Source organism: Schistocerca gregaria, chromosome 1 (genome assembly GCF_023897955.1).
Source record: "Schistocerca gregaria isolate iqSchGreg1 chromosome 1, iqSchGreg1.2, whole genome shotgun sequence".
In the NCBI taxonomy this organism is placed as follows: domain Eukaryota; kingdom Metazoa; phylum Arthropoda; class Insecta; order Orthoptera; family Acrididae; genus Schistocerca; species Schistocerca gregaria.
This window is the reverse complement of record NC_064920.1, coordinates 352,564,338-352,578,371: the sequence shown is the minus strand read 5'-3', so window position 1 is coordinate 352,578,371 and position 14,034 is coordinate 352,564,338.

The following is a 14,034-nucleotide window of genomic DNA, read 5'->3' as shown; positions in this document are numbered from 1 at the left end:
AATCTTGAGCAGACAAAGAAAAGATGGGACTCTATCGCCACGAACCGATCAAATCCTGCGAAAGGGAAAATCCGCGATTGAATCCCAGTCCAGAAACAATAAATCAACATCTGAAGCTCAGACAAAAGGTGGAATACGTGTCCTGTGACTTTACATATTTTGGTAAATTAACTAAAATAAAGTGACAAGTGTAAGAAAGGTTGATGGTGGCAGAGTTTCTACACAGTGACACTTCTTCTTGTGTTCGGTTGTATTTTATATGTAGTCAATAGTATCGAAGAAATAACGCCAGAAAATAGTTTTCTCACTCCACGTAGTACCATTTTGAAATGAATTACAAAGGCCAACGATGGAAAAACTTTTTACTGAAAATACCTTATTCTTTTGTTTTTTAGGGTGGAAAATCAAAACATGATATTTAAAAAACTGTATCACCTATCATTTCTTCACATTTTACAGTTTAATTAAGCGATTTTTTAAAGAATTTAACGGCTTTGCTATAGTTAAAATAATTTTAAAAGGAGGTGTAATGAATGTAGATGACATTGGTAGCACTACTGAAAAACATTTGCTGGTAAAAAACGTTCGATTCAATTTTAATGTTAACAGATGGTGTTTTGTTTGCTGTCAACCTAACCTCACTTTCCCATTTCCTGTACATGTGCTCAGTACAATGTCTGATTGTGGTTGTAAAAACTCTGCTGACAGTTTTTGTTATATCTGTGGTGAATTTGTGATTAAAATACACCAAAGGAACATTACAGACTTTTTCAAAAAGGTTTATCTATCATACTTTGCATCTAAACTTGGTGATCAAGATAAATCTTGGGTGCCACATAAGGTACGTTGTGTGTGTGTTGAAGATCTGAGAAAATGGTCCAAAAAGGAGAAAAAGCCTTTAGATTTGCTGTTCCTATGATATGGAGAGAGCCAAGAAATCATTCTGGTGATTGCTACTTTTGCAGTGTTGATATTACTGGTCATAATTCGAAAAACAAAAAGGTAATAAACTACCCTAACCTTCCGTCCGCCATCCGACCAGTAGGGCATGGTGTAGATTTGCCGGTTCCTCCACCAGACGATTTAAATTCTATTGTAACAGAAGTATTTTCTGATGTACAATCTGATTTATATGAACCAGATGATGATGAATTCCATTGTAATACAGAAAGTCTAGATCTCAAATTGTTTACACAAACCAAGCTTTACAATTTGATTTGGGATCTGGGTTTAACGAAACAAGAAGCTGAACTGCTTGGCTCTAGATTAAAAGAAAAGAACTTATTGGCAGTTAGAGACAGTATGAACAAGAAAGTGATTTAGTGTACTGCTCAGACATTCCCAGTCTGTTGAGTGATTTTGGTACTGAATACAAAAAGGAAGACTGGAAGCTGTTTATTGATTCATCCAAAACTAGTTTTAAGGCTGTTTGATTAAACAATGGTAAAATGTATGCATCTATACCTGTTGGACATTCTGTACATATGAAAGAAAGCTACGAAATTTCTGGTGAAATAGTGCTTAATAAAATAGGCTATTCTGCTCATGGTTGGGTGGTATGTGGCGATCTAAAAGTAACATGCATGCTCCTTGGTCAGCAAGGTGGCTTTACCAAATTTCCATGTTTCTTGTGTGAATGGGACAATAGGGCTAGGGATCAACACTGGTGCAGAAAGAACTGGCCAATGAGGAAGTCTTTAAAACCTGGCGAGAAGAACATTCTACACAAAAACCTTTTAGATCCAAAAAACCCACTCCTACCACCTCTACATACAAAGTTAGGCCTAATGAAACATTTTGTAAAGGCTTTGCCTAAACATGGACCATGTTTTAAGTATCCCTGCTAAAAGTTTCCACTCCTTTCAGAAGCTAAACTAAAAGAAGGCGTCTTTGTCGGAGCTGACATTAGGAAATTGATGTTTGATGTTAACTTTGAATCCATAATGACCTTAAATGAGAAAGAAGCATGGATATCATTCAAGCAAGTCGTTACAAAGTTCTTAGGACATGAAAAAGACCCAGAATATGTTTCTACTATAGCTACAATGTTAAAGAAGTTTAAAACTTTAGGATGTTTAATGAGCCTGAAAGTTCACTTTAAGAAGAGTCACCTTTATTATTTCCTGGACAATATGGGAGATGTTAGTGAGGAGCAAGGAGACCGTTTTCACCAGGACATTAAAGTGATAGAAAAACGCTACCAAGGGTGCTGGAACACCAACATGATGGGGGATTACTATTGGTCACTTCACCGAGAATTTCAGCAAGCGACTCATCGTAGAAAAAGCTACAAGAAGCTACAATGAAAAAAGAGAAATAAAATACGAATCAATTCCAGCTGACAAGAGAAACCTCTATTAACACAAATTATTGTTTTAAGTAGTTTACTGTAAATGCAAACCATGCTTATGTTGTAACAAAGTGTTTCGTTAATTTCTTCTTCTACTGTATAGGATAGGATTTGTATGCTATATGATAAAAAGCACTTCGCTCTAAGACTAATGGTGATATAAAAAAAATTAAGGCTAGATTTGGATTCAGCTCATAAAAATCTATAAGGATCAGCTACAAAAGTAAAAAAAGGTTTTAAATAATTTTTTTTTCGTTGGCCTGTGTTATTCACCATCTTCAGGAAGTCCAGCGAGTGTAGCTCTGTCTCTTACGAGATAAAAGGCTGTCTCGTGCAAAGACTTCAACTTAGAACCAACGCAACCTCCACTTACAGTGCAATGAACTAGCGAGCAGCTGGGGTATTCATTGCTCCCTCATTGTCCTAGAACTGGCTAAGAGAGATAATTCGCTACGAAAAAGATAAAAATAACTGTAGTTTCTACATGAAATGATCTTCCTGAACAAAACAGATGCATTTGGTAGATGACACACCATAAATGAAAGTAGTTTATAATGTAGGGTGTTTATGAATGAATATTGGGGTTTTAAGGCTTTATAATATTTATTACATTAAACTTACATGTATAAATGATATGTCAAATGGATGAGCAACTCGAACAGTTTTACCAAGAACCTTAAAAATGTTCAATGTGAGCACCATTTGCCACACGGCAGACATCGAGTCTATAGCTGAGCGCTGGATAGGCTGCAAGGGACCCAATGACCGGGCTTGCTTTGTATGGCCTCCATGTTCACCCGACCTAACGCCAAGCGATTGTTCCTTTGGGGCTTCATCAAGGATCGTGTGTATGTGCCTCCACTACCAGCAGACCTCCCTGAATTAAGAAACTGGATTGAAGCAGCTCTTGCTACAACCACTGAAGACACATTTATCAACGTTTGGGAAGAACTCGGCTATAGACCTGATGTGTGCCGCGTGACAAATGGTGCTCACATTGAACATTTATAATGTTCTTGGTAAAACTGTTTGAGTTGCTCTTTCATTTGACATATCAATTGGCTCTGAGCACTATGGGACTTAACATCTTAGGTCATCAGTCCCCTAGACTTAGAACTACTTAAACCTGTCTAACCTAAGGACATCACACACACCCATGTCCAAGGCAGGATTCGAACCTGCGACCGTACCAGCAGCGCGGTTCCAGATTGAAGCACCTAGAGCCGCTCGGCCACAACAGCCAGCATTTGACATATCATTTATAACTGTAAGTTTAATATAATAAATATTATAAAGCGTTAAAACCCGATAATCATTTATGAACTCCCTGTATTTAATTGATATACGAAGAAAATATCAAATGAATTAAGTAGAATAATTCTACTACACGTCAGGTAGTACCTCGACCATCACAGGGTAACCAGACATATTCTACAATGTTCCAAAGTACCATTTATACTTGTAGTAGAAAGAAATATGTTTCCACAGCCAATGCGTTTCTTGAATGGTGTAGTAATCCGGGAGTGAAGACTGTGCCTCAAAGACATGGGGGAACAGCCACCGAATTGACATATACCTAAAAATGGCAGTTTAAGCAAATGTGTGTAAGTAAACTGAAACACTGTAAACTAAAGGCAGGGGAAATTAATTGGACATAGCTTTCAATATTTCAATTTAGTTTTAGTCTCTAAGTTATCAGAATATTCAAATGTGAAGTATCGAAGAACAGTAGTTAGAATCGACTTCTGTATTAAGTGCAGATAAGAGGATAAGTAATCACCTAAATGAAGAGCTCAATGAGAGCAAGTCCTTCAATAAAAATTTTAAAAAACTAGCCTGGAGTGGCGTTTACACTCAGTATCCCACAACAACACTTGGAGATACAGTGTTTGCGCGTGGTGCACTGTCAGTGCTTACTGGCACACACTGGCACTTAATTTAATAAGGAAAGTAGTCGGGAGTGCATTGGAACAGAACGCATATTTAAGAAATTTGCACGAGGTTAGAAACTGGGCCACACGTTATTTATTTATGCACAAACAACACATAACCAAAATACTTAATAATTGTTTAACCATCTGTTTACTTACTGACACCATACTTGAATTGGGGCCTATAATGACAAGGTGTTTGCATTAAAATAGGTAGCTGCACATTCGAGCCATGTCAGCGAGTATGCCACTGATCCTGTTTGGTAAATGAGGTGTCTGCAAGCTATTTGCATAAATACGATGCAAGGCTGACTCACCTAAATATTCACTGCCGTCGAGAAGCCATCACGCTGCAGCAATCACAAGCCTTTGTGCCGTGCCCAGATCCTCACTAAAAAACACTGCCCATTCACTGAATTTGCAACCGATACCCATGTGTATCTACTATTACTTCTGGTCAGCGCGCACACGCACGCGACAATGACGGAAAATCCAGCGGATCCCACGTGGTGGTGGAGGAAAAGACACCCCCGTCGACAGCTGCCTATCGCACATGGACTCTCTGGAGAATGTCCAGGTGGAGCTACATGAATAGAGTCGTCTGTTGGGGCAGATGTTAGCGGTATCGAAATTTGGAATTTAGAGGCACCACACAGTACCCCCCTCCTGAAACGCAGATGTTGGGGTGGTGACGTATGAATGCCACTCTGGGACGTAGGTCACTGATGATATAAGCGTCGCCAATAGAGGTGCACAGAGAGGCTAATCTGATAATGGACTGTATGGGCGACATCCACCACACTGGCATAGGGGCGAGGCGCTGTGGTGTGCAGTGAGGAGAAGCAGCTGGGCTGCTGCCACTGACGACCATGGTGATGGGGCGGTGGCATTGGGGAGGTGGTCACAGCTGGTCTGTGATCACGGCAGCTGCCAAGCCGATGCCCAGTTGTGCTGGCACGGTGTGCCGTGAGGGAAGGCAGCTGGTAGCTACTGCCAGCTGGTGTGGTGGGGCGGCAGTGGTGGGGAAATGCTCGCAACTGGTCTGTGGCCTTGGCATCCACTCCATTGATGTCCAGGAGTGCCAGTGCAGCGTGCAATGGGGGAAGGTTGCTGGTTGCTATTGTTGGCTGTGGTGGCATGGTGACAGCTTACGATGGGATCGATGGTGAACACATAAGCTGGCTTTAGTCTATCAATGGACACCACTGATGGAGTTCCATAGAGGCATCCAGTGACTGTTTTGTCACTTTGCTGTAGAATGCGGTGAGGACTTGAGTAATTTGGTTGGACTGGGCGCTGATAGGCATCAGCACATAGCATCATGTGATTGCACGATGTGAGGTCACAGTGCATGAAAATTTTGTGCTCGCCATGGTGTCATGGAGGCATCAGCTGCAGCTGGAGCATGTAGTTTTGCAGCTGTTGAATGTAAGCTGGGACATACAACACAGTGGGGAAAGGCGGCGACTTGATAAATGCATCTGTCCATGTACAAAGTCGGTGGGGGATGCCTTCAAGTCAACCTCATGCCTGAAAATCTAATAAGCCAAGTGAAAAAGCAGTGGACCATTTTCCACCACAGTAGGTTACAGCAGATTTCAATATGTGGTGGAAGTGTTCCACCACACCGTTTGCTGTAGGATGATAGCTAGTGGTAGTACGGAAAAGAGTGCCACAGGCCTCAGTCAGGGCTTTGAACAAATGGGAAGTGAATTGGCGCCCACAGTCGGGCGTTATGTGATGGGGCAAACCGAAACATGAAACCTATGTGTTGATGAATGCAGCAGTGACTGTTTCGGTTGAAATGTCTGGGACAGGTATGGCTTCCAGCTAGTGTGTGAACTGGTCTGTCATGGTGAGAAGAAAGTGGTAGCCCTATGAAGAGGAGAAGGGGCCACAAGGTCGAGGTGGACATGAAGAATGGGTCTTCAATAGGGGGAAAAGAGATTGTCAGTGCATGAATGTGACAGCCCACTTTGACGTACTGGCATGGAATGGAGATGCAAGCCCGTGTGCGCCAGTCTTGTTGGATGCCTTGCCGAAAAAACGTTCCTGGATGAGAGTAGTGGGCACGCAGATGCCAGAATGTGTTAAACCATGCAAGCTGTTGAAAACTGGTTTGCAAAGAGCTGGGGGAAGCTAGTGGCAAACACAGTCTTTGGTGCCAGTGGTGTGCATAGGGTCAGACATGAGCTCACACCAGACCTGCTTTTGCGAAGGCCTCATAGTCTAGCGAAGGGATGATAGTACAGGAGCAGCTGAGGCAATCAGTGACAATCTTGTAAATGCTGGCTATGTGCTGAGTTGCCAAGGCGAAATTTAATCACCGTCTTTCTGATAAAAACCTGTCGTGAGTTGCTGGTGGTCTGTAAAAATGTGAAATTGCGCCCCTCAATGGAGGAGCACAAATACTTCCCTGCCACATACACTGCAAGCAGGCTCCTGACTGTACACAGCCTGTTTGCATTACAGTTCTGACAGCTTGCCTGAAAAGAAAAGCAGCAGCTGCCAAGCATCCCCAACACAATGTGCGGGATCATGCCAGTCATGGACTGACTCACATCAGTGACGATAGTGAGGAGGTGGAGGGTTGCTTCGGCAAAGTCCCATTTTGTACACTCAAAACTGGCTGTTATACTCGGCGTCCATGGTACGAGTCTGTTATCTTTTGATCAGCTGCCTCGCAGTGCAGCTGTGAAGGGTTCCAGAATGGAGACTGGTTCTTTTAGGAAACAGCGAAAAAAATTTGCCATCCTCAAAAATCTGCGTTGTTCCTTGTGTTGTGGCACGCGGAAACTCGGTGACTGCACAGACTTTTGCAGTTAGGGGGTGCAAGCCAAATGCGGAAATGATGTGTCAATGGAACTCAATCTCAGCTACCCCCGAACACACATTTGTTCCCATTGAGGATGATCCGTGTTGTTCAAGGAGGGTTAAAACCTCCTTGAGGTGTTTGTGGTGTTTGGCCAAGTTCTGGAAGTAAATAAGGATGTTGTCCAGATTGGCAAAACATCCCTGTTCGGCGCAGAGGACGTTGTCCAGAAAATGCTGCCACATTTTAGCAGCGTTACAGAGGCTGAAAGGCATAAAGGGACTTTCTAAGAGACCAGAGGTGTAGAAATGGCCATCTTCTCTGTGTCGTCCACTGCGACTGTGATCTGCGTAAAAGCTTTTGCTTACTGAATATGGTAAGCCCGAAATGTCGTTACTATAGCTTCGCAAAAGGGGGATGGGATAATGGTCGAGAATTGTTCGTTTATTCAAATGCCGATAGTCAACACAAGGGGGCCAGGTGCCATTCTACATGGCAGCTAAATGGTGCGCGGAGAATCGTGGTCTTTTTGAAGGGTGCAGGATTTTGGCGGCAGTGGAGGCTTCAATCTCTGCCTGCGCCAACTTTCTTTTGGCGTGCAAGTGTACCGCGAGCCCTGTGTGGTAACGATAAAGTGCACTGTGTCGTGGTGTGCCATGCGTGGGAGAGGTGGGGCGCCGGGGGAGCGAGTGAGGAGAGGAAATTTGGAGAGGAGATCGGCGTGCAGGGTGCCATCAGGTTGCAGTAATCCCAAGACTTCATACAGCGCTCGGGTCCTCATTAAGAAACAGTGCACATTCGCTGAATTTGCAACCGACAGCCAGGCGCAGCTACTGCCATTACTGCTCAGCACACGCACACACACGAGAATGGTGTCGTCTCCAGCTAGCAGAAAATCCGGCGGAAGCATCTGTTTTCGCATGTGGTATTAAGGGAAAAGATACTCCTATCGGCAGTTGCCTATCGCGCACGGGCTCTTTGGAGAAAGTTCAGGCCTGGATGTGCAGATTGAGTCGTCTGGTTGGATAGACTGTAGGGGTCTCAGAATTTGAAATGCAGAGCCACCACAATATGAATGCAAATATATAGTAGACAGATGGGGCTGAAATGTGTGGAGACTTTCATGAATAATAATTCTACGTAATGAATGATACAATTGCTCACACAGAAGTTAAGTCTTTTACTGCTGTTTGCAAAACACCACGCAATGTGCAATTCAAAGGACGTTTCTTGAAATTAGCATCAGATACAATCAGATAGAATACTCTGACTTAAGGAACGTAAATCTCAGCTGTTGTGCTGTAAATGCGATTAAAATGGCAACAGGATCCACTGTGTGCTACGTAACTTAAATCTTGTAGATATTTGCAGACCCAATCGCAGCCTCTGCTGTCAACTGACATAAGAGATACTATTCCGTTCTTACGGTTAGCTTAATAATCAGATCATTGCAATATTTATTTCACTCTTCTGAATTTTACTGGGTGGTAAGGTACCTGAGTAGATAGGCAGTTCATTGCAATATTTCTTTCATAGCTCTGAATTTTACTGACCAGTAGTTGTACATACGCATAATCAATTCATTTCATCATTTCTTTCACTGTTCTGAATTTTAGTTACCAATACTTATTTGAATGAAAGGTGTTTCTCTTTGACTCATGCCCATTTTCATGTCAGACAGTGCTGTCACAAAACAATTACTGAGGGTAGAACGACGTAAGAGATTTCAAAATTAATGTTTCTAAATCACTCGTATTGTACCAAAGGAGAAATAATGAAATGAGCCACTTGGTGGATTGCATTTTCTGCTTTTCCAAAGGAGGCAACTTACATCTAATACAGTAGCTGTACTGTCTCAAAAAGAAAAAAACCGAGCCATTTGGCATGTTACAATTCCATTCGCTTCTGCTGAAATGACGAACTCTTATTTGCTATAGTAAGATGGTAGCGGCCAGTACTTTAAAACGGACATGTCTGCAGTGACTGACAGTTGGTGCATACTTTCTACTATTACCTCATACTACTTGAACTTTTTCCAATAACATGATACAGTTTGTAAGATTTCTTTCTGCTTGCCTTACAACTGTGAATCACTGCCTCTACCACACATGATACATTTCTTAGCAAAGAAGTTCTGAATGCTGAGATGCTAGCCACCATCGATGTTCTACAATCCTAGAAATAGGCCTATACTGTCTTTACCATAGGATTGGCACTTTCCAAAAATTTTACATAAGGTCTTTCAGCTTACAAAATTTTAAACTTGGCTCAAGCAGCAATTGTTGAAAATCTTCATGGCAAATTACAACAGCCAAACAGTTGCAGAATAAAGATTTATTGATATCCTTGACCACGGCTCCGGTATATCTACATATACCTTCATCAGAAGCAAAAAGACACCTTCATTAGCACAAAACCTAGCACCATAACTGAGATAGAAGGAAAAAAAAACACTTGTAGCTGTAAGAAACCATGAAAAATACCAAAGTATTACAAGCACAAAAACATTAGTCACTTACTGAAAACACATCCTGCAGTGGAGATGCATAAAACAATCGTACCAAAGGCGTCATCAGTAATTACAATTAAAATATCACCTCCATCTGTACAGCATAATTAAAAAGAGATGGTCGATACAAACATGGCATACAATCGGTACTTAGCCTCTGAACTAGCTTAAAGAGGGTATGGGAGCACTAGGGCAGACAATTACAATTAAAATATCACCTCCATCTGTACAGCATAATTAAAAAGAGATGGTCGACACGAACACGTTTTTTTTTCTTTATTGTGATTTCATCCCCTGCCCCATATGGGCAGGGAAGGGCTGTCAGCGGCACAATCCGCCGCTCTTCAGCCTAGTGACACTACAACTAAAACAAGAATAAGATGATTCATACATAAGGAGATAAAAAAGGGGAACATAAAACAGAGTAAGGAGAGAAAATGGAGGTAAAATATACACTGACATAGAGGCGTTCATGGGGGACAGTTAAAAAAGTCACCAGAAAGTTAAGAACACAGTTGGCGATTCTTAAAACACAGAGAAGACACTGAATGCGCAGGCACAGGTTAAAAGTCGGCCACAGTAGTAAAAACACTCCAGAACAACACACTTCAAACCCACTTGGAGCACACAAAAAAAATGGTTCAAATGGCTCTGAGCACGATGGGACTCAACTGCTGTGGTCATCAGTCCCCTAGAACTTAGAACTACTTAAACCTAACTAACCTAAGGACATCACACACATCCATGCCCGAGGCAGGATTTGAACCTGCGACCGTAGCAGTCGCACGGTTCCGGACTGCGCGCCTAGAACCGTGAGACCACCGCGGCCGGCTTGGAGCACACACGACCAAGAATAAAACTGCCAGGTGGGACCTGACGAGGGAAAAGGTCAGAGAGGATGGAAAAGGAGGGGAGAGCATGGGGCAGCTGGGGAAGCGGTGGGATGAAGAGAGGAGGGGCACCAGTGGGTTCACGAAGAGGCAGGAGTGGAAGAGGGAAGACAGGGCAGGAGGAAGCGCAGAGACACTGAAAGGAGGCACAAGAGATGGAAGGGGAGTACTAGGGGGAAGCCACTCAGGAGGAGGGAAGGGGAGGAGAGGGAGCCCTGAGGAGGAGGCAGGAAGATGGGGTTAGAGTTGGTAGGAAGGGTAGATGTCAGGATGAAGCTCATGATCTGGGAGGTGTAGACATTGGAAGTTGTGTTGGGAAAGGAGATGGAGGGTGTGGAGATGGAGAGAGGGTGGGACACAACGGTAAAGGCGCGGCAACTGGTTGGGGAGGACAGGATGGGAGAAACCAGGGGGTGAGGGGGATCAAGGCGTCTGACAATATATAGAGTGCGGATGTGTTCAAGGAAAAGGAGAAGGTGGGGGAAGGAGATTACGTCATAGAGGATGCGCATGGGGGTTGGAAGGCGGGTGCAGAAGGCGAGGCGGAGTGCATGGCGTTCGAGGATTTGGAGTGCTTGATGGAACCGGGGAGGGTAGGAAATCCAAGCGACACTGGCATAACAGAGGATGGGGCGGATCAAGGATTTGTAGGTGTGAAGGATGGTGGAAGGATGCAGACCCCACGTCCGGCTGGACAGGAGTTTCAGGAGGCGGAGGCGGTTGTGAGCTTTGTTTTGGATGGTAAGGAGATGGGGAGTCCAGGTGAGGTGTCGGTCGAGTGTGAGGCCAAGGTATTTGAGGGTAGGAGTGAGGTGGATAGGGCGGCCATAAATGGTGAGGCAGAAATCAAGGAGGCGGAAGGAGCGTGTGGTGTGGCCTATGATGATTGCCTGGGTCTTGGAGGAATTAACACGGAGGAATCACTGGTTGCACCAAGTGGTGAATTGGTTGGTGAATTGGTCAAGGTGAGTTTGGAGGGTACGTTGGGACCATTGAAGGGTAGGATAAAGGGCTAGGAAGGCGGTGTCATCAGCGAACTGAAGGAGATGAACAGGAGGGGGAGGTTTGGGCATATCAGCAGTGTAAAGGAGATAGAGGAGAGGGGAAAGGACAGAACCTTGGGGCATGCCGGCAGAGAGGTAGAAAGTGCGGGAATTGGAATTGTGGATAGTCACATAGGAGGGACGATGGGAGAGGAAGGAAGCAACGAGACGGACGAAGTTGATGGGGAGAGCATAGGTCTGGAGTTTGAAGAGGAGCCCGGGATGCCAGACACAGTCATAGGCGTTCTGGAGATCAAGGGAAACAAAGATAGCGGACCGACGGGAGTTAAGTTGGAGGGAAAGCAGATTGGTAAGGTTAAGGAGCTGGTTGTCGGCAGAGAAGGAAGGCTGGAAGCCACATTGGGTAAGAGGAAGGAGGTGGTGCTGGTTAAAGTGGCGGTGAATACGGCGAGAGAGGATGGCCTCAAAGACCTTACTGAACACGGAGGTGAGGCAGATTGGACGATAGGAAGAGGTATCAGAGGGGGGGTTTGTTAGGTTTAGGGAACAGCAGGACACGGGAAGTCTTCCACAGGTTGGGGTAAAATCTAGTGGAGAGGAGGATGTTGTACAGGGTAGCAAGGACAGACAGGAAGGATGGAGGAGATTCCTTGAGGTGACGCCATCCTGGCCAGGGGCAGTGTTGCGTTTGGAGCAGAGGACAAGTGTGATGTCTTGTGCAGTGATGGGAACGTTGATGTCTGAGGGGGGTAACCGATCCAAGTACTGGAAGCTAGGGGCGAGCGGGGGGACAGAGGTGTCAGTGCAGTCAAGGACAGTGGGGAAGAGGGAGTAATCAAAAGGGGGATCCTCGGGAATGGAGAAGACCTCGGATAGGTGGGAAGCAAAATGGTTAGCCTTACTGAGGTTGTCAGGAAAGGGTCGATCGTCATGGAGGATGGGGTAATGCAGGGTGGGATGGCTACCAGTAAGGCGATGGAAGGCTGACCAGTACTTGGAGGAGTTGACAGGGAGGGTGGAGTTGAGGTGTGTGCATCTCTGGCGCCAGTACCGGCGTTTCTTTGCTGTAAGGAGGGTCCGGAGATGTCACTGTAATTGCCAGTGGCGGGTGAGAGTATCCCGGTCACGAGTGCGGAGGAAGGAGCGGTAGAGCCTGTGGAATTCACGCAGAAGAAGGACGGCGTGTGGATGTGCTTGGTAGGGACATGAGCCTCCACAGCGTCAGTGATGGTCTTCTGAAGGAAGGAAGAGGCATGGGTGATGTCATCAGGGTGGTGAAAGGAGAGGGGGTGGCTTTCGACCTGTAAGGCAATGGATTCCTGGTAGGCATCCCAATTGGTAGTCATGGACAGACTTCGGAGGGGCAGCTGGGCAGGTGACTGCAGTGGCGGGACGGGTAGAAAAGATGGTGAGAAGGACAGGAAGATGGTCTCTACCAAGAAGATCGAGGACATCAACGGCGATGCGACCAAGGAGGTTGGGGGAAGCGAGGATAGCATCGGGGGTGGAGTTACTTTCAGGACGGGTGTGCTGTGAGAGACGAACAAGGTCATCATGGAGGGTGGCAAGGAACTGATGCCACCGCCGAAGGGTGGCAGGGTCACGGCTGTGGATGTTGAGGTCAGCGGCGATCACATAGGTAGAGAAGGGGGAGAGGAGCTGCAGGGCGGATATAGATAGTGGCACAGGTGACGGTGAGGGAGGGAAAAAATAGGCTGAGGAGAAGGTGTTCAGTCGGGTCATTGAGGAGGGGTTGTGGCCGGACAGGGAGATGCTGGAGGTGGCCTATAGCGACCCCGACTCGGGCTAGGGGAAGGGGATTGTCATGCGGTGAAGGAGATAAGGGGAGGTGTGGACAACATGGGGGGGTTGGAGGAAGGTTTAATTAAGGATGAAGGAGTCAACCTAGTGCTGGGAGAGGGTATGCATGAAGAGGTATTTGTTTTTCAGGGAGGGAGCGAATGTTAAGGTAGAGGAGACGATACTGTTGATGCGCCAGGAGGTTGGAGGTAGGAAGGGTGCGGGAAGGGGAGAGAGGGGCTTAAACGAGGGTGTCTAGACGGGTGAAGGTAAAGTGGGCCTGGTTGTGGGAGTATGTGGCGAAGGTGATTAAGTGGAAAATAGAGCTGGCTGCAAGGGAAATCTGCTAGAGTGTGTGGGGGCACAGACATGGCATACGATCGGTACTTAGCCTCTGCACTAGCGTAAAGAGGATATGGGAGCACTAGGGCAGACAATTTTACCGAGAGAGGGCACTTGCACACATTAAAACACCGGTATACATACTCATGTGCATCAAGATTTTAAAGGTTGTGCTAATTTGAACTCTCTGTCTTACGGTTTCGATTTACAACATTTCGTTTGTTTTCGCTAGTACGTATCCTAGCCTTCAATTTGCGCGAGATCCTCGCGCATAACACTAGTGGCCTCTCTCTTGGGATAATGTCCCTCAGTGCTTCCCACTAGGACACAGGCAAACTGGTGTTCAGATTTTCTATTGTAAGCAGGTGTTTAAATGGTGCTGATATGTTCTATTTA